Source organism: Lissotriton vulgaris, chromosome 2_1, assembly GCF_964263255.1.
Source record: "Lissotriton vulgaris chromosome 2_1, aLisVul1.2, whole genome shotgun sequence".
In the NCBI taxonomy this organism is placed as follows: domain Eukaryota; kingdom Metazoa; phylum Chordata; class Amphibia; order Caudata; family Salamandridae; genus Lissotriton; species Lissotriton vulgaris.
Window position 1 is genome coordinate 1757245691 of NC_141687.1, and position 20739 is coordinate 1757266429.

At 45.2% G+C, this 20739-nt stretch overlaps 1 protein-coding gene across 1 annotated transcript in view; it reads left to right on the forward strand.

Annotated features, from left to right (window-relative positions):
* LOC147733243 (lamin tail domain-containing protein 2-like) overlaps nucleotides 1-20739 on the forward strand; it is a 256043-nt gene that overhangs the window by 143267 nt on the left and 92037 nt on the right. The window lies entirely within an intron of this gene.

Genomic DNA, 20739 nt, shown 5'->3' on the forward strand with positions numbered 1-20739 from the left:
CCCTCCTTAGTACAGCCTTTTCTCCTTTTGTAACCTCCCATGAGGACTGGCCCACTTACGTGTGTTGTTACTCCGTATGTTTTATTTACAGTCTGTGAGGACTATTTTACTACTGACTTTCTTCTAGGTGCTGTTGCAGGCAGGAAAGCTCTCCCGCTTCACTCTGCACACATAGCGATGCACACCTTCATCTTTGACAATGGCGGCCATGCCTGTCTTTTCTCTGACAAGCTCGCCAAACTCTATTTTTTCCTTATTATGTAATTTTAGGTAAAAGGGCCGCATAGGTAGAATTCTTTACTGCCTGTGCAGGGGGGTAGTTTTAGGACTCAGGGCGGGGCAAGGGTCGAGGGGTTAAGACTTACCTGTCAAGTCTTAACAACGGAAATGTCTTTGCCATGCATGCCTTAACAACGCATATTTCATTGTAAGGGCATCTACGGTAAAGGTACCTGAGTGGTTAAGACTTGCGTGGTTGAGACCTCATGGAATCGGCATGCATGGTAAAGGCATGCGTGGTTCCATTACACAACCTTTGGAAGGGTGTGTCTATATATATAAATTAAATTGGCATGGCAGGACCAAAACTCAAAACTAGTTGCGTGGAGGAGGGGCAACCTAATTTCGAAAGAGGAATTTGGATTCTTAAAGAAGGAATTTCCAGTCATACCTTCGTTTTATTTGCTTCCTAAGGTCCACAAACAGATGGACAAACCACCTGGGCGCCCAATAATCTCCGCCATTAACAGCTCAACTGAGAACATTTCAACCTACATTGACTATTTTTTACAAGACAGTGTTAAAAATTTAAGGTCCTATGTGCAGGATTCATCTGACTTTGTGCGTAAATTGACTGATATTACATGGAATTCAGAATGTTTGCTCATTACATTAGACATAGCATCCTTGTATACGTCAATACGCCACAATGATGGAATAAGAGCAGTCAGCCATTATTTAAATCAGCGTGCGATCAATTTCTCTGCTCATAACACTATGCTAATTTCCATGACCAAGATCTGTCTGGAACAGAACTTTTTCACTTTAATAATCAAGTGTACCAGCAGATCAGAGGGGTGGCCATGGGGGCCTGTTTTTCCCCCAGCCTAGCGTGCTTGCACATGGGCTGGTGGGAGGAACAGGTCCTCTTGGGACAGCACCGGATTACCATGCAAAACCATGTCCCGCTATATTTAAGGTACATCGATTACCTCTTTTTGATTTGGCAGGGATCGTTAGATGAAGCACTCTCTTTTGTGGCACAGTTGAATAATAATGACCTGAACCTAGAATTCACATCTACAATTGGCACATTGTCAATATGTTTTCTAGACATAGAAGTGTACATAGAATCTGGAGGGTTAGCCACGAGACTGCATAGAAAGCCAACGGCAGGCAACACAGTCCTGCACGCGGCCAGTCAGCACCCTCATCATTTGATACGCAGTATCCCCTTTGGGGAGATGCTGCGTATCAAAAGAATATGCAGCACAGAGGCTGAATGTACCAAAGCTCAGGAAGCAAGTAAATTGCGCTTCCTTGCCAGGGATTATTCAGAGGGGGTAGTACAAAAAGCAATTGAATGCTCAAAAACTATACCCAGAGCGCAGGCATTATTACCCAAACCTATCCCTAGCATAGCTAATACAGCAACAATACCAGACCCTCCTAGGATCATTGTTACTTACAGCCGACAGCATAAAGAGATTCGGAAAATCTTTTCCCGCAATTGGAACCTAGTGACTGGGGAGCCTGTCATCGGTGATGTAGTGGGTAAAAAACCAGAAATCTCTTTCAGGAAATCCACTTCTATGGCGGACAGATTGGTCAAGAACTATCTAGAGCAGCCAATTTCAGATACCTTTATGGCTTTGAGGAAAGGTTTCAAAAAATGCTAAAGCTGTAAAGCTTGCAAATATGGCTGCAGCAAAACTCAATATCTGACACCTTTCAAAGATACGCCTGTACAAATATCCAAACAGCTCACCTGCAAAACAGAATTTGCGGTTTATGTGTTGCGGTGCCCTTGTGAGCTCCGGTATGTGGGGAGCACCTGACTGCCGGCTCACAAGCGGATATTGCAACACATAAGAGCCATTAGCACTAAAGATCAGTCTTATCCGGTGGCACGCCATTTTGAGAGTACACATGACAGTGACCCAAGACATCTACTATATTATATCATTGACTGTGTGGTGCCTCTGAAACGAGGGGGTAACAGAGATGCACTATTACGGTTGCTTGAGACCCGTTATATATTAGAATTAGATAGTCGAACCCCCAGGGGTCTTAACGCTAGCGAGGACCTTTACACATGCCTGTGATTCTATTTATACATAACAAAAACAAAAATCACACAGGATTTTCAATGATACATGGTACTCACTCCTTTATTATTTATGGGCTGCCAACCAATTTATACCTCAATAGAATTAGAACTATTTTGCTTTTGCATTAGCTGGTTAGGCATCATCTTTTATGTTATCAACTATTAAAGGGAGGGGCTCCTCCTTTTAAACTTTAAAAATCAAAATTGCAAGTTTTAATTATTTATTATTGGCACTTTGCACTTTTATATAATTTGCACTATGCTACAATAGCTGCTCCTTGTCACACTCTCAGGTATTTCTACGTTTACATCTGAAATTAGCACATGCACTTTTATAGGTCCCCACTTGGGGTATATTTGCACAGGTTTTCTTTTAAATAGGAAACATAAGGTCTCAATTGAAATTGTATCAATATATCTTTTATGGTATTCATATATTTATATATTTATTAATATGTGTATTTATGACCATTGCGATACTTTGCACAACTTTTATTAAAATTTTATTACATTGTAATTATGATCTTTCACTGAAAACTACCTACACTGACTTACTCAAATCCTACAAACAATCCATCACTTTGGCTAAATCTGCTTATTTCTCTCAAAAAGTAATCAATTCTGCATCTAAAACCAAAGAAATTTTCTCAATTGTAGCTGAACTCTCCTTACCCGACCGCGTAACACCTCAGCCTCAGCCATCACAAGCTTTGTGCGATTCCCTCAATTCTTTTTTTATTGATAAAATTGCCACGATTAAAAATAATATTCCCCCCACCACTATGTCTCACCTGAGTGCCCTTCCTCCCTCGAATCCCCACTCCCTGAATGTTTTTCCCCCGATCTCTTTAGACACCTTCCGCTCACTACTCTCGGCTGTGGACTCAGGCTCCCCCAAGGATTGCTGTCCTCCCAAAATTCTTAGAGACGCCTTTATGGCATGCCCTGACCCTCCTCTGGACCTTCTAAACCGCTCACTCTCCTTAGGCTCTGTCCCCAATGCTTTCAAAAGCGCTGTGGTGGTACCTATTTTGAAAAAACCCGGTTCCGACCCCGCGGTTCTGGGCAACTACCGACCTATCTCCCTTCTCCCATATCTGGGGAAAGTCTTGGAAACCTACGTCACCCGCTGTCTGAGCACTTTCATCGAGGAAACTCATTTCCTCGATGACCAACAGGCCGGATTCAGACCCTCCCATTCCACGGAGGCAGTGGTGATAGCGTTTATGGACACGCTGAGACAGGGGGCCGATAAGAACTTGGCCCAGGCCCTGGTGTTACTCGATCTCTCGGCCGCTTTCGACACGGTCGACCACGACATCTTGGTCGACCGTGTCAGAAATGCTGGGATCTCGGGCCTGGCCCTGTCCTGGATTGTGTCCTTTCTCCAACTCCGGACCCAATCTGTACACTTATCTTCCTTTTCTGCTCCTTGCACTTCACTTTCCTGCGGTGTCCCCCAAGGTTCTGCTTTATCTCCCCTTCTGTTCAATCTTTATATGCAGCCTCTGTTGGTCTCCCTCCGCCACTCTTCTGTTACCACTTTTAATTATGCAGATGATCTGCAACTCATTTTCCCTATCGACTCCTCTCCTCTCTCCTGCTCTAAATTCCAAACCACCATGCTCTCCATCTACGAGTGGATGAACTTCAGCCAGCTGAAGCTCAATCCTAGCAAGACAGAGCTGGTCCTGATCGGTGGGCCTTCACATCCTTGGACTTCCAACTTCTGGCCCCCTGCCCTCGGCCCCCCCCCCCTGCCCAGTTGACTCCGTGAAGAGCCTAGGTGTCGTCATCTCCAGCGACCTCTCGATGCGGCCATATATCAATGCTGTTACCTCGGCCTGCTTTTTCCACCTTCGCAGGATCGGTAAGATCCGAAGGTACCTCTCTCCAGAGGCTCTTATTCTTGTCATCTTGGCCCTGGTTACCTCACGTTTAGACTATGCCAACTGTCTATACGTGGGGATTCCAGCCTACCATCTTCAACGGCTTCAACTGGTGCAAAACCAGGCAGCCAGATTAATCTTCCAGCAACCTAAATATCAACATGTCTCCCCGCTGTTAAAAACCTTGCACTGGCTCCCGGTTGCGCAACGCTGCATTTTCAAACTTGCTTGCACTGTTTTTAAATCTCTTTTTGTTTCTGCTCCAGCTTTTATTTATTTCTGCCTTCACCCTTATGTTCCCCCTCGACACCTCAGATCCTCTGCCCACAACCTGTTGGTCACTCCCAGGTTTAGAAGCAAGAAGCACGGCGGTGCTGGCTTTTCCTTTCTTGCCCCATTCACTTGGAACTCCCTTCCCCTCCCTATTCGACTCATCTCTGACTACCCCACCTTCCGTAAATCTCTAAAAACTCACTTGTTTCGTCTTGCCCACGGCTAGCTGCCTACACCCCCCACGCCATAGCCCACTGTCTTTGAGCGCCAAGAAACCAATTGGTGTATGTGCGCGGTATTAAATTTTTATTAACATAACATAACATTGTATAAATTGTGTAATATGTTGAGACAGAACTCACTATGAGTTCTATTTTTAGACTAAAAAATGGAAAAACAATTCTTCTTTTTTCCTTAGTCTTTCTTTTGTTTCCTTGACAAAAAACCTTTGACATGTGGAGGGTGTTAACTAACAGTCCGCACTCTGTGTTTACTATTTATACCTCTTCTGTTTCAATGCACTCACATCATGTGATCAAGACTGTGGAGACAGTCGAAAAGCGTCATGGCGGCATGCTGAGCATTAATCTGCACAAATAAAGGCACCTTTTGTTTTGGCACCAGAATCGGGTTCCACTCTTCGTCATTTTCCAATTGAACAAATAGTTGGTGGCGCCGTGGGTGTCTGGCGAGTTCCTGTTCATATATATATATATATATTTCAAAACAAATGCCCCAAGCATATGAAGAGCAACTCGACCTCTCTCATGCTCTCCAGCAGTATTGTGCAGCTCGCCAATATTTTCCCTCTGTTTCAGATTAGCCGACTCGTTTCAAGGCACTGTGGCCCCTTCTTCCTGGGCAGCTCATAAACACCATTACAGAGAGGTCGAGTTGCTCTTCATATGCTTGGGGCATTTGTTTTGAAAAAAAAAAAAAATATATATATATATATACATGAAACCAATCCTGTGTTCAAAGTCTTTCAAAAGCAGGCACCGACTCCGTGGGATTCGTAATCAAGGGTCTTTATTCACAAGTAAGCGGTGTTGGTGTCATCCGGCATCACGCTGGGCGAGGTGACATCGTAGCCTTGCCCCCGCTGTAAGAAATCCTGCGACAAGGAGGGTGATGCAGTTGGGGACTCGAGGGGGCACCTGACTTTGGGACGGCTGGACATTGGGGCTCCACGTGGCGCTGCTCCACCCCACGCATTTCCTACCAGCATTATGAAGTGCATGCTGGGACCTGTAGGCGCTGTTCATCTGGTGTCTGCATGGAGGTCAAGGCGTTTTGGTATCCACCTCTGGGGGCGGAGCAGTCTTTTCAGAAGCAGGATGGGGCAGGACATATAAACTTTGGGATACTCACCTGCTTCGTGAACGCTACACCCACGGCGCTGAAGAAGGCACATAACGCCGAAATGCACTCGCCACAGCGGGTATTTTGAACTCCAGTTTGCCATCTGTTTCCTGAATAAAGGTGTCTCCAACGTCTCCCCTGAAGTTGGTCTTTCTTTTCTTTTTGGAGGAAAGTGGATGGACATATATATATATATATATATATATATATATATATGAAACCAATCCTGTGTTCAAAGTCTTTCAAAAGCAGGCACCGACTCCGTGGGATTCGTAATCAAGGGTCTTTATTCACAAGTAAGACTATCAGACGCGTTTCAGCAGTCAAGCCCGCCTTGCTTACTATTACAGATATATATATATATATATTTATGTTTGTGTATATATATATATACACAAACATATACATATACATATATATCTGTAATAGTATATAGAATTGTCTTTAGCACATTTGCACTTTACAAATTGAGTATCCGTAGGTTCAGAGTATATAATTATGACACATGATTTGATCTAGAAACCGGATGCATGGTTGTGTTTTCGTAAAGGGGACCCTTTAAATGAGCTGCTTCATGGTCTATGCAATGCTGGAACCTGAAATTGTTAAACTATTTTTAATTGGTACAAAGGGATAGTGGTTTATGTTTTGCTCATAAAAAAGTTTCACTAATTGCACTATTTTTGATATGCATTTTTTTAAAATGGTTGATGAGTAGTACATGGTTTATATTTTGTTGGATGATGTGGTACAGGCATTAAAGCTGGTATTAATATATATTTTATATGTTTGTATATATTGTTATACCCATCATGTACATTTTTGGCTACTAAACAACATTTATGTTTTTATTAGACGCCAAACTGATTTGAATATGTATAGTATTCTTTCCAGGTTAATGAATTGCCAATTGCACTTGCACTTTATAAGGCGGTGAAAAATGTCAGAGAGATGTCATGTGATCAAGGGCGGGAATGCCCGAAACGCATAATGGCAGAGCTGGCTAAAGAAGAATTAAAAAGTGTACATAACCTGGGTCCACGCTCGTCTTTTCATGGAGAGAACAGATGCTGTGTACGAGTTGAGGATATATATATATATATATATATATATATATATATATATATTTCGCTCAGTCCCCTGCAGGAACATTGAGGAAGGCGGAGCGCCGAAACGCGTCTGTTGCGAATTCTGAAATAAACAACATCGGAGAACTACCCCCGGAGTGCGTGGTTTCTTGGGCAAATCTGGTGGAAACCTTGAGCTTCATATATATATATATATATATATATATATATATATATATATATATATATATATATATATATATATATATATATATATATATATATATATATATATATATCCAAGCTCCCAAATCCTGAAAATGCCCAGCCGGGTTCCAGGAAGAATAAGCACTCTCAAGCACGGCACAGTTCGTTTAGCAGGACAGTTTATTCAAAAGACAGACGCGTTTCGGGAGAGCCCTCCCTTTCTCAATGTTTACATCTGATAAGACGTGCGCAGCGCCATTATAAATGTTTGTAAGGCATTTCAAAACAAACAAAGGACTAATTCTTGTTCGCAGCGCGGGACGCCATCTTGGAATGTATAAATTCAACATATATTACACTAGATTGCTAGTAAGTATGCCACATCCTAATACTGCCGTATATCGGCTAAATTGTTGTCTTAAAAGCAAAACCAAATACTGTATAAACATAATACATTTCATGGCCAAGACAACAATATGTTGTTGAGAATTACCCAACTTGCGACATAAACACAAAACTATAATGTGGTCAGGTCGGACACAATCTTGCCGTGGATCGGCAATTGCAGCCCAAAAGGACTGCCAAAACTACGATGTGGTCAAAAACTAAAGCAAATCATCTAGCTCGGTCTCGGTAGTGATGATATCGTCCATCACAAAACAAAAACACTCAGACCATTTCCAGAAAGTATTGCACAAATAATCAAACTGTAAAATTGTTATTGGAGACTCAGTATTCAACTAAACAAAACTCATAGCACAATGATACACTCAGTTAACCCAAATGAGAGGCCAGTTCTTCTCCCATATTTAAGCCTCCAGGTGCTTTAGTCTCCAGGTCAATGATGTACCGGGACTCAAGTCTCCTGAGTGTGAGCAATCTATTGCCCCCCCTGGGATTCTCTTCGACTTGGTCCAAACAAAAATATCTGAGAAGATTCCTGTCACTGTTATGTTTCAAGGAGAAATGTCGGGCCACGGGATACGTAAAGTCTTTATTTGCAATGGCCCGCATGTGTTCTAATATTCTCAACTTGACAGGATTAATGGTACTCCCAACATACCGTAACAGACAGGGACACATTAGGCAATAGACAGCAAAGTCAGAGTGACATGACATAAACTTTGTTATTCTCCTCCCATCCTTTCTACCCGGGACTTGGTATGTCAGTGTCCTTTTACTTGAAGCACAGGCTTTGCATTTTCCACAAGGGAAAAAACCTTTGGTGTCTTTCAAAGTTCCTAATGGTTTCTTAATTGATGGCAAATAGCTGTGGACTATTTGATCTCTTAGAGATCTGGCCTTCCTGAATGTAATAAGTGGTGTGTTGGGAATATCAGGCCCTACAATCTGATCCGATTTTAAGATGTGCCAATGTTTGGACAAAATGGATCGCAGTTTGAAGGAGTCAGCAGCATATGGTGTTATTATGCAAAATTTACCTTCAATGTTGGGGCCTTTCTTCTTGACAAAGAGACTAGCACGTGGTATTTTCCTAACCCTGTTAAGGGTGTCTTGAAGAAGAGAAGAGCTGTAACCTCTTGTTATAAATCGTTCCATGCATTCACCAGCTGCTTTCTCAAAATGAGTGTTTTGGCTGCAGTTGCGCTTTAACCGCAAAAATTCCCCGTATGGGATATTGTTAATCAATTTACGAGGATGGCCGCTGGAAGCGTGTAAGACGCTATTTCCGGCCGTGGGCTTGCGGTAAAGTTGTGTGCAAATGCGTCCCTCACTGACACTAACTTCTAGGTCTAGGTAATTGACCCTGTCCCTGCTGATTTCACTGGTAAATCTCAGATGATACTCGTTCTCGTTGAGCAATTAAATATATTGGTTGGCTTCCTCAACTGTACCATTCCACACCAGGAACAGATCATCTATGTATCTGCTCCAGGTTACCACCTTGGTGTTCCATGTGGCAAGTCTGGGGGACCAGGCTACCTGCTCCTCCCACCAGCCAACGAATAGATTCGCGTAGCTGGGGGCGAAGCAGGAACCCATGGCCGTACCAGAGAGTTGGCGATACATAGTGTCCTGAAAGAGAAAGATATTATTGTGCAGACAAAATGCAATGAATTCCAATAGCATCTTATTACGCATTGCATATTTGAGTTCTCTTTTGCTCAGGAAATATTCCACTGCGTGTAGCCCCTGTTCATGGTCAATACAAGTATATAAACTTGTGATATCCAGGGTAATCAGGATATAAGATGATTGCCACTCCAACAGTTCCACCTTTTCAATGAAATCAGTGGTGTCTCTGATATATGATCTTAGGGACAGTACAAAATTAAACAGGTGGTGATCCAAGAATTTCGAAACATTTTCCGTCAATCCTCCCATGGATGAAATTATAGGTCTTCCTGGGGGTTCCTTGATGTCCTTGTGAACCTTGGGTAGATGGTAGAAACAAGGTAGTATAGGGTTAGTGGTTTTCAGAAACAGATACTCCTCCAAGTCTAACATTTGTTTATCATACCACTTCTTAAGTAAGGTATGAAGGTCGTTGATGCTGGTAGAATATTCCTGTTTCTTGATCACAACATAGCAGGAAGTATCCTGAAGTTGGCGCATGGCTTCTGCAACATATTTGGGCCTCGACATGATCACAATGTTGCCTCCCTTATCTGAGGGTTTGCATACAATGGTTTTGTCCTCCAGGAGTGAATTAATAGCAGATTGTTGCTCTTTGGTGGTGTTGTATTGCGTCTTCTGGTTGCTTTGTGTATTTCTTAAAGCCATCAGATCCCTGGTGACCACATCTGAGAAGACGTCAATAGGATCCACAGCTAGTTGGGGGACAAATTTGGAGGCCAAGTTGACATTAGCCAGTCTTTGCGTAAGTGTGTTATCCACCAAACTAGCTTCCATGTCGCCTTCTCTCCTTAAATTATGTAGTACTTCACAGGCTGTCAAGTCGTTCACTGTGAGGAGGTCCGTTTCCTTGCGATTCAGTCTTAATTGTTGGGCTTCTTTCGCTGTAGGCTTGGTTTTGTGAAACTTGTGCAGTTTGACTTTCCGAATAAATTTGTACAAGTCAATACGCGTTTGCGTATACTCCATGTTTTTATTCGGACAAAAAGTGAGTCCTAGCTTTAAAACGGACTCTTCAGCTGGCGTAAGATGTCTTTCAGAAAGATTAACGATGGAGAGTTGTTCCGACGAGCTCACAATCTTCCTCTCCTCTGAGTCCTGGTAACCCTCGCGGTGGTTTTGGTCTGGTTGGTGCCTCTGCCTCTTCCCCTTCCAGCCTCCCCGTCGGGTTTGCCGGCCTCTTCTGGTGGTTTGTTCTTGCCGTCCCTTAGCCAGCTCTCTTGGATGACCGTGAACTCCTGTTGAAAAGGGGTCTGCTGGGCCAATGTCTCAGATGTAGATGCCAAGCCAGTTGTTTCATCGCCTGACAGTTCGCTGGCATTCACGTCGGAGTCTGATGTTTCCACTCTGGTTTCCACATTTGATTTAGGCATTTGTCTTTTCCTTGCCACCTCCTTGCGTGGCTGATCATATTTTTTTGAAAAAGTCAGAACCCTTCCCATAGCGTAGTCAAACTTTTCTTGTTTGCGCAATTTAATTTTTGTTTCATATTTAAGTGTCTTCTTCATGTTAGCCCTAAGCGCTTCTTGTTCCTCTTTGTCAGTGTTTTGTGCTATTAAGGTTTCCAATTCTTCAATTTCTTTCACCACTTTCTCGCGATCACTCCAAGCAAACTGGATTAAAATCTCCAACATGCCTTTACATGGACTGGCTATATGGGCAGCCCAGGCTTCTAGTAGGAGGGGGTCTGGGTTTTCATATGCAGGGACGGTGAAGATTCTCAAACCTCTAGGTACCCTCTGTACCTCGATGTAGCCCTGCAGGGAAGTTCCCTCCCACCACTTGCGCAGTTCACGTTCATAAAGTTTTTCCAGTTTATGGAACTGTGTTGTCAAGGCATTAGGAGTGGTCACGTTAGTGGCTCGTGCCAGTTTGGAAATGTCCGGGTTTTTGTTCTTGAACATGCCCCCAGCGGCGTCTCTGCGCTCTGACATATTAAACATGTTGGAATTTTTGTCTTATATTCCAATTGGAGCCTGATCCCAGGATCCAACGAGTTGCCCTGCTATGAATTTGCTGCCGGCTTTCGCTAAGCCACCAAAAACAGAGTTCAAACAAACAAATCGGGATTGCCAAGTTGTGAAAACGGCTTACCGCTTCGTAGGTCGGCCGGTTGGCTGCAGTCCCTGTTATGCTTGATCCGGAGCAATTCAACGTGGGGGTATGCTTCAGACCTCAATTCACGTTCTCCGGTGGTGGCGGTGCACTCGTGTAATAGAAAATCCGCTCCAAAGTTGCACCAACAGAACACGAGTCACTCCAAGGTAGCGGGTGCGATCTGCCCCGATGGTGCTCGCGGAGAAATATCCAAGCTCCCAAATCCTGAAAATGCCCAGCCGGGTTCCAGGAAGAATAAGCACTCTCAAGCACGGCACAGTTCGTTTAGCAGGACAGTTTATTCAAAAGACAGACGCGTTTCGGGAGAGCCCTCCCTTTTTCAATGTTTACATCTGATAAGACGTGCGCAGCGCCATTATAAATGTTTGTAAGGCATTTCAAAACAAACAAAGGACTAATTCTTGTTCGCAGCGCGGGGCGCCATCTTGGAATGTATAAATTCAACATATATTACACTAGATTGCTAGTAAGTATGCCACATCCTAATACTGTCGTATATCGGCTAAATTGTTGTCTTAAAAGCAAAACCAAATACTGTAAAAACATAATACATTTCATGGCCAAGACAACAATATGTTGTTGAGAATTACCCAACTTGCAACATAAACATAAAACTATAATGTGGTCATATGTTTCGGATATCCGTCAAGCAGGGGCCGAGAAAAAGGGGTGCCAAAAACGTGCTTTCCCTATGCATTTTCCCATAGCGATTTTGAACAGGGCTACAGCTTGCACCGCTGAACAGAAATTGCAACAAATTTGCCAGAGAGCTAGATGTTATTCCAAAAAGCGTGCTTCTTGTGATTTGGTATAAATCTATTCAGTAGATTTAGAGATATTCAAGGTTAAAAAAATATGCGTATCCAGGGAAGTGACTCGCGGATCCACAGTCCCCATGCTGAAGTTTGATTGGCTGCCTACACTTCAACCAGGCTTGAAGCCGAGTCACACAAAAAAGGTAAACAATAAAGAAAAGGGGACAGGGTAAGAAAAAAAACCCTTATCTGGGGGGGGGGACCCAGAGTGACCCCGTCGGTGTTACAAATATTTTTTTCAACTGTATTGCGATTTCCTGGGTGGATCTACAGCAAAATTGAAAGAGGAAGCCCCGGGAGGGTTAAATCCCTGGCGCATTACTGCTGTTTATAAATGTAGGAGTAGGGCCATGGAGCCCCACCTCCTAGGCTTAATAAAAGCTCGAGGCCCGCCACCTCCCCAGGGCACTGTTTCATAATAATGAGGGGCTCACCCGCAACCCTGGGGACGGCCAACTCCCTCGGGTTAAATAAACAAAATGAATGCGGGGGCCAGCATGGGCCCGCAGCCGCGGGGAGAGCCACCGCACAGGGTTAATCATTATATTGTAGGGGGCATGCAGGGCCCGGGGACTGCCACCTCCCCGGGGCAATAAATGTAACATAATGCGGGGCGAGTGTCCAACCCCACTGCCCCGTGACAGCCACCTCCACGGGGCATTGTTTAAATAAATGTGAGGCCCCATAGGCCCCCCGTAGCCCCGGACACCGCTACCTTACTAGAGCTGAACATAAAAGAATGCGGGGCAACCCAGGACATCCCACAACCCCGGGGTCCAGGTGCAATTATTAAATTGTATGGGGTGTGCACCCCACGTGCCCCTGGACTGCTACCTGCCCGGGGCTACAATCAAACAATGAAGGGGTCCATTGCGCTCCCGGGGACTACCACCTCCTCGAGGCTAAGGTAAAGGCTGCAGGGGGGGGCGCACAGCCTCCCTGGAGGAGTCACAGATGGTCCTGGGAAACACCACTCCCAAACGCCAGCTCCTGCTACCTCCCGGGGTGCCCATCCTCAGGAGGTAGCTGTTTGCTTTTGCTTGGTGGGAATTCCCACCCACCCAGCAAAAGCAAACATATCTCCGCTTTATGCAAGCCGAAGCTGATAAAAAGCTTCCGCTTGCAGAAAGAGGAGTTTCCATCTGTTTCTTTGCCCTCAGTTATGCGTGTAGGGAAACAGATGAAAGCATTGCTTCAGCAAGCAGGGAGCTGCTAGTTAAAGCAACTCCGGGCTTGCTGGAGCAATGCTGGCTCCCGAAGGAGTGAGGAGCTGGCTGGGACTGGGGGGTCATTGAGGCTCTCCCCGCGGTCCCATTGCACACTTGGTGCCCTGGGTAGGCTCCAGAAACACATGGCTGGGCCCTGGTAATGGCGTCCCTGGGACCTAAGTTGGCCTTGGGAGGGGGCCACATAGCCTCTTCACCATTAAAAAATAATTATTTGCGCCCAGGGAGGTGGTGGGCCCCAAGGCTCAGGGATCCAAGTGGCCCCTCATTTTATTTAGTTAATGGAGGCCCCCGCAGGAGGTGCTGGTCCCCGAGGCCCGGGGTGTCCATACTGCCACCCATATATTCATTTTATGTTGTCACTGCGAGGTGGTGATCCCCGGGGGGAGGGGGTGGGCGCCTAACTATCTTAATTATGTTATGTCCACTTGGCCCCCTCTATATTTATTTAATGGAGCCCTGGGGAGGTGGTGGTCCGCATGGTCCCCCTAACTTATTTAGGTCGAGCCTATGGCAGCGCGTATGCGCTGTATAGGAAATCAACCTCTTGGAATCACTTCGGCTTGTGTAGAAGCTCATGCCTGTGGTCCTCACAAGCGATTAGCCTTTGCGTCGGGCTTTAGTACGCAATTGCCAATAGGCATGTGGAGGTCCCAGCTTCTTATGAAATGTTTACTACCAGAGCTAGCAGCAGCATGCAGGGACCATCTGTTTTTAATTAGCTCAGGTGAAGCATCATTTGAATGCCTCATTCCAGTCTTCATTGACTATTGAAATGGACTACAAGTAATGCAAGCGAACGACAAAGGGCAATCAGGAAAATGGAACTGGTCCATTCACAAAGTCCTTTTGTCGCCTCTTGTTCATCTCTGGGTCATTCTTACCGTCTCCATTACTGGGGGTCACTTGCACCTCTCCCTTACACCCCAAGTTCTGCTCTTGGCCCCTAACCTCTATCCGGGTGCTGTCCATCTATCGTCTTCCAGCACAGAAATCCTTCATTTAATCTGATCACACTTTTCCTTTGACCCCAATGCATCTTTTCACTGGCAGAAAGCTGCTTCGAGTGCCTTGAGCCCCCTCCCCCCTTCATGCTGAGCACAGAGGAGCAGTGATGCTGAGGTCAAAGGGTGAATCTGGAGATGAATGGTATTTCTTAAGCATGGGCGAATTTTGCGAATTGGCAATTAGCGAATTTGCGGATTTGCGAATTGGCAATCTGCAAAATTCGCGAATTTGCGCGAATTTGTGGATTTTTTTATTTTTGCGTGTTTGCGGGTGTTCGCCAGGCGCTTTGCGTGTTCGTGGGTGTTCGCGGGTGTTCGCGAGGCGCTTTGCAATTTCGCAGTTTTTTTTTTTTGGCCTGCTTAATCACTGCCACCCTCTTGTTTTTTATGCCCTTCTGCCCTCTGCCCCACTCATTTTTTGTCCCCTTCTGCCCTCAGTCCCACTTTTGTGCCCTTCTGCCCTCAGCCCCACTTAGAATGGCGCCGGCAAGCTGCCAGCGCCATTCTAAAATAGCTAGAAATAGCTTCAAAAGGAAGCACTGATAGATAAAGTAAAGCAGGTGCTCCAGTTGAAGGTCAAATTAAGTTACACAATCAATAATCACCCCAAGTTTGGGGGTGATTAATGATTGCGTAACTGAATTTGAGCAGCACCTGCTTTACTTTATCTATTAGAGCTTCCTGTTGAAGCTGACTTTTGTAACTATTTTAGAATGGCTCTGGCAGCTTGCTGGCGCCATTCTAAAAGAGTTACAAAAGTCAGCTTGAACTTTTGACCCAATCCCCGTTCGTGGATTTCCGTTCGCGGATTTTGCGGGAAATTCGCGAATCTCATGGATTGCGAATTTACCAAAAATTCACGAAATCCGCGAGCGGAACGGATTTTCCACCCATGCTTAGTATTTCTCTTTGTGTTCTTGACATGATCCTTTTCTTAGGCATGGTACTTCTCCTCAGCATCCTCCTCCTCCTCGGCACCGTACTGCCCCTGCCAGCCAGCCCTATTAAAATGTAGTGCCTCTTCTTTTATCACACCCTACACAAGTCTGACCGCAGACCATGCTCTGTCCAGGGGTCTTTATAGCTAGGTCCCTGACCAGAAAGAAAAGCTACTTGTGGGGACACCTCTTTTTCACCTGTGTTAACTCTCCACCCTTCAAGATTTTAACCCCACCATTATTGTGGTCATGTTGATTCCGTCTGTCTTGCTAGGGTGGGAAGAGTGACACCAGGAAGTTGTTTACTTTCCCAGCGATGTAATTGCTACAGGAGTTTTGTCAGCAAGCGTAAGTTTGGCAAATATGGCTATAATCTGGTTGTTAAATGCCCTCCTAAAAAGCTCTTGTCCTGCCAAGTACTGCAACAATATGTCAGATTTCTTCTATAAAAAAATAGATGATATCTACATGGCTCTACAATCACAGAGGAACTCTTTGAGTTCTGAGGATTCTTCTCGAATTAAACTGCTGGAATCCTGGAGCAGAGACACCCCCCTGGCCCTTGAACATTTCCCTGCTCTTTCTTTGGAGGGACTTAATAGCCTGTTGGACACATTGAAATCGTCTTCCCCACTTGATCCAGTTCCTTTGAAACAACTAAAGAACTGTAGGGATATCATTCTTCCTCCGATGCTGGAAGTAATGAATGGAGCCTTGGAACAAGGCATTTTTCCTTCACTCTGGAAGAAAGCCATTGTAAAGCCGCTACTGAAAAAGACCACCTTAGACCCCGGAGTACTGAAAAACTTCAGACCCATCTCCCTTCTAACGGCCCCTGCCAAGATGTTGGAGACCCATTTGAACCTTCATCTTTCTAACTTCCTTGATGCCTCAGGTTTCCTGGACGGGTCCCAACATGGCTTTAGAAAGCTACATAGCACGGAGTCTGCCTTGACTAAAGTCATGGATAACATCCGCAGAAAAGTGGATTTGGGTCAAACCACCGTGCTGGTACTGCTGGACCTTACAGCGGCATTCGACACCCTGTCTCCCCTCACTTTAACATCCAGGTTAAGGGAGGCAGGGGTTGAAGGACCGGCCCTCAGTCTCCTGAGCTCCTTCTTACACCAACGAGAGCAGCGTGTCATGCTAGGTGAATACCTCTCCCCTGCTAAGTCTTTGCAATGTGGGGTGCCACAGGGGTCGGCATTGAGCCCGACCCTGTTCAATATCTCCGTGGCCCCCCTTGCAAGACTAGTAAGATCTCAGGGGATGGAGGTAGTGTCGTATGCCGACGACACGCAGATTATGGTATCCCTGACCCACTCTGTGAATGAAGCTGCGTCAAACTTTAGGGCCTGCATGCAACTTGTTGCAGAGTGGATGGTTTCCAACTCCTTAAAGTTGAACGGGGATAAGACAGAGGTCCTGGTCTTTGGCAAAGATCAGGGCATGTGGTCAGATGAGTGGTGGCCTCCCTCTTTAGGCATCTGCCCCACACCTACACAATCTGCCAGGAACCTTGGTGTCATCTTTGACACCCAACTCTCGATGGAGCTTCAGGTCAACAGAACGGTGGCTACCTGTTGGGGCGTCATCAAGACCCTGAAAAGGATCGTCCATTATCTTTCCCCACAGGCACGGAAACAGGTGGTGATCGCCCTTGTTGGTTCAAGACTCGATTATTGTAATTCACTTTACGCCGGGGCTAACAAGGGCCTTCTGCAGCGCCTGCAGGTTATACAAAATGCGGCAGCACGCTTTGCCCTTGCCCTGCCTTGGTTGTCATCTATGACCTTGGCAAGGAAGAATCTCCATTGGCTCCCTATTCCCTCAAGGATCACATTCAAACTTCTCTGTCTAACATATAAGGCTTTAACTGCAGGTTCGGATGATGCCCTTGGATCCCTACTTACTAGATATGTCCCGAACAGATGCCTACGCTCCAGTGAGCTCAACCAACTGGTAACCCCTCGAGCTAAGAAGGCTAGATGGGGGAGCAAAGCTTTTTCCATACTGGCACCCCAGATGTGGAATTCACTCCCCCTGGAGATTAAGTCACTGCCTTCTCTTGACCTTTTCAGGAAGTCACTGAAAACTTGGCTTTTTATTAAAGCATACCAGTAAGCTCTGTTTCTGACTGCTGACAGTCTGATATTTGACTTAGGCGCCTTGACGCCCATTGGGCAAAGCTGCGCAATACAAATGCTATTTCATTCATTCATTCATTCACTGGTGATGGGATGTTTATGTCCAGTGACAATGTCTGTTATAGGCCCAGATGGGTTGGGCAAAAGATAGATGTTAGGGAGGTGGACAGGTCTGAGCTCAGGATGATACAGGCCACGGGAACAGCTCGACCGAACACTTACTCTCAGGATTGATTTCTGCTTCAGGAAATAGATCAGCTGGACCAGTGCTGAGTCGCCAATATGTCGAGGGGAAAGATCTGCTTAAGAGGTTACTCAAAACCTAATGGTCTCCATCTCTCGTGTCATGAAATGACCAACAACCTCTGAAGGCCGTGCAGTGGAAATACCTGCTGATTCTGGAGGTACTGACCCCACGTCAGTGTGGTTAGGGCATGTAGTGATTGACGCCCACTCATTTGTCATGCCATTTACATCATGTGTGAGCTACGACATAGCCGGTTGCATTGATCTTGGTTCAGTTTCATGTCATTTTACTTACTGTGATGTCGTTATCATGCCAAAGGTCATGTGCACATAGTCCATTCCATTCATGTCGTGTAACTTCCTGTGATGTCATTATCGTACCAAAGGTCATGTGATGTTCTTTCAGGTGATGTTATCTATCAGTGAGGTCACAGAGTGCTGGCAAGTATGAGTGAGTTACTGACGTGTGTTGGTCACCACATCTCACAACAAGCATTGGCATAGCCAATAGGTCTCCTCTTTGGGACCTTATAAGTGTTTATCCATGCAACAGTTGATGTTGTTGCACCAAGGATATTGTGCTGGATAGCTAAACACTTATAAGGTCCCAAAGGCGAGACCTATTTGCTATGCCAATGCTTGTTTGTTATGTTGCCCCGCAGAGGTGGTGGGCCAGGGGTGTCCGCTTTCAACCCCCCCCCCCCTTATATTTATTTAAATGTAGCTCCAGGGAGGGGGTGGACCTCGGGCCTGAGGGGGTCCATGTGGACCATGCAGACCCCATATATATGTATTTCTTGGTGTTCCAGGGAGGTGGTGGTCCCTGAGCGGGACCCATGGGTTTTTAAAATTATATTTCCCCAGGGAGGTGGTCGTCCCTGGAGCCTGGGGGCCCAGGGGGGCAGCATGGCCCTCTCTTATATGGATTTAATATAGCCCTAGGGAGGGGGTGGTCCCTGGGACATATGCAGCTACTTATAATACACAAGGTTACAGGGTTATAGTTTCATTTAAAAAAACAAAGATTACAAGGACGTTATAGTTAGAACTTAGAATTTAAAAAAACATAGAAATTCACTTTAAAAAAACAAAAATGTACAGGGACGGTATAATTAGATTCTGAATTTACTCGCACAAAACTATAGAAATTCAGCAGTTATAGTTAGAGTTATTTCAAGAAACTATAACTCGCTCCCTAAGGTAACTAGAACTCGTACCCTCACCATGCACTGCTAATACCCCAGATATTACAGCACTCATGACAACTTTGCTAAAACCATTGATAATATCAATGTAATATTTGCAGTTACATTTTTTGTGAGAAAGCTTTGCATGGTGGGCGCGAGTTATAGTTACCATGAGGCGCAAGTTATAGTTACTTGAAATAACTCTAATTACAAAATTTCTATGGTTTTGAGTGAGTAAATTCAGAACTTAGCCTTTGATTTTTAAGTGAATATATATATATATATATATATATATATATATATATATATATATATATATATATATATATATATATAATCTGTCTACATAGACCTATAGGACAAATATCCAATCAGTGGAATGGAAAATATTTTAAAAAGCACCAAAAAGCCCAAAGCGCCACTTAAGACTATCTGGTCGTGCGAGACCGGGAGAAATTCACAAGTTCAGGCTGAAGACAATGGAACGTGGCTCAGATACAGGGACCAGGTTAGTCCAGCTGAAGGTCCCCTTCGCTGTGCAGTGGGCCACGAGGAGCAGGGAAGCATCGCGGACGGGCGTTGCTGTAGCACAAAAATTCTGATGTCACCGTGAGCGGTCAGGCTGAAACTTAACAATGGCAGTCCATGCAAGCGGCCGATCTAGCATGAAGACTCAGGCTGACTCAAGCTGACTGTACTTCACATTGGTGGGCTGTGAGTATGACACGGTTTTGGAGCCAACTGGCCCAGTCGAGGTCACAAAGACCTCCTTGTTGAAGTCCCCTCACAATATGTGAAGGTCACTGGGCGTGTCTTGAAGGATAAGGCCCAAGTCCTCCAGTATTCTTCTTTGAAGCCTTGAGGGTAAATACACATCAATAATCAGGATGCCCCTCTTGTACCGCCTGCCCTTCACTGCCACGTAGCAGTCCTCGGGATCTACCCATGTTTTCCCCACCTGAAAGGGGGGACTCTTCTCGGCTAAAATTGTGACCCCCTCCGGAATCCTTCATATACCCTGCATTGGCCAACACAACTTATTTGTCCCATTGCAGACATCTGCAGGTGTTCCCCAGCAGGTGCGTCTCTTGCAGGAGGACCAGGTCTGGGGGGTGCCTACAGATGTACTGTGTGATGACTTCTCTTATTATTTTACAGCCTATTCCATTCACTTCCACAAAAGGACTCTAAATGGGTCAAGGTGTTGCATCATCATGTGCACTGGCGTCTGTTTTCCTATTGTGGGTTGCCCCTAATGTATGCCAGCAGTTTACTCTATCCCGTGCCATGCTGTGTCAGTGTGAACGAGCGTATTACCCTCCTCAACTAAGGGGCATATTTACAATGAAGTGACAGAGTGCCGCATTAGCCTTCTTGGCTTAACGCCGCACTCTGCCACTTCAGAAAAGCTTCTATGTGTGCTGCATTAAGCTGCACACATAAAAGTTACAAAACATCATTTAAAGATTGTTTATGTGAAGGAAGGGAGACCTTCCTGCACATAAACAATCTTACCCTCAATGCTGACACCCTTGCACTATGGTGCAAGAGTGCCTGCGTTGGCGCTTGCACCCTATTTACAACAATATGGTGCAGCCCTGCGTTTCCCCCTGCACTGACACTAAACTTAGCAGCCAAGCGCCAACGCAGGCACCCTTCCACCATAGTGCAAGGGTGTCTGCATTGAGGGGGAGATTGTTTATGTGCAGGAAGGTCTCCCTTCCTTCACATAAACAATCTTTAAATGATGTTCTGCAACTTTTATGTGTGCAGCTTAATGCAGCACACATAGAAGCTGCAAAAAATCATTATTTTTTTGATTGTTTAT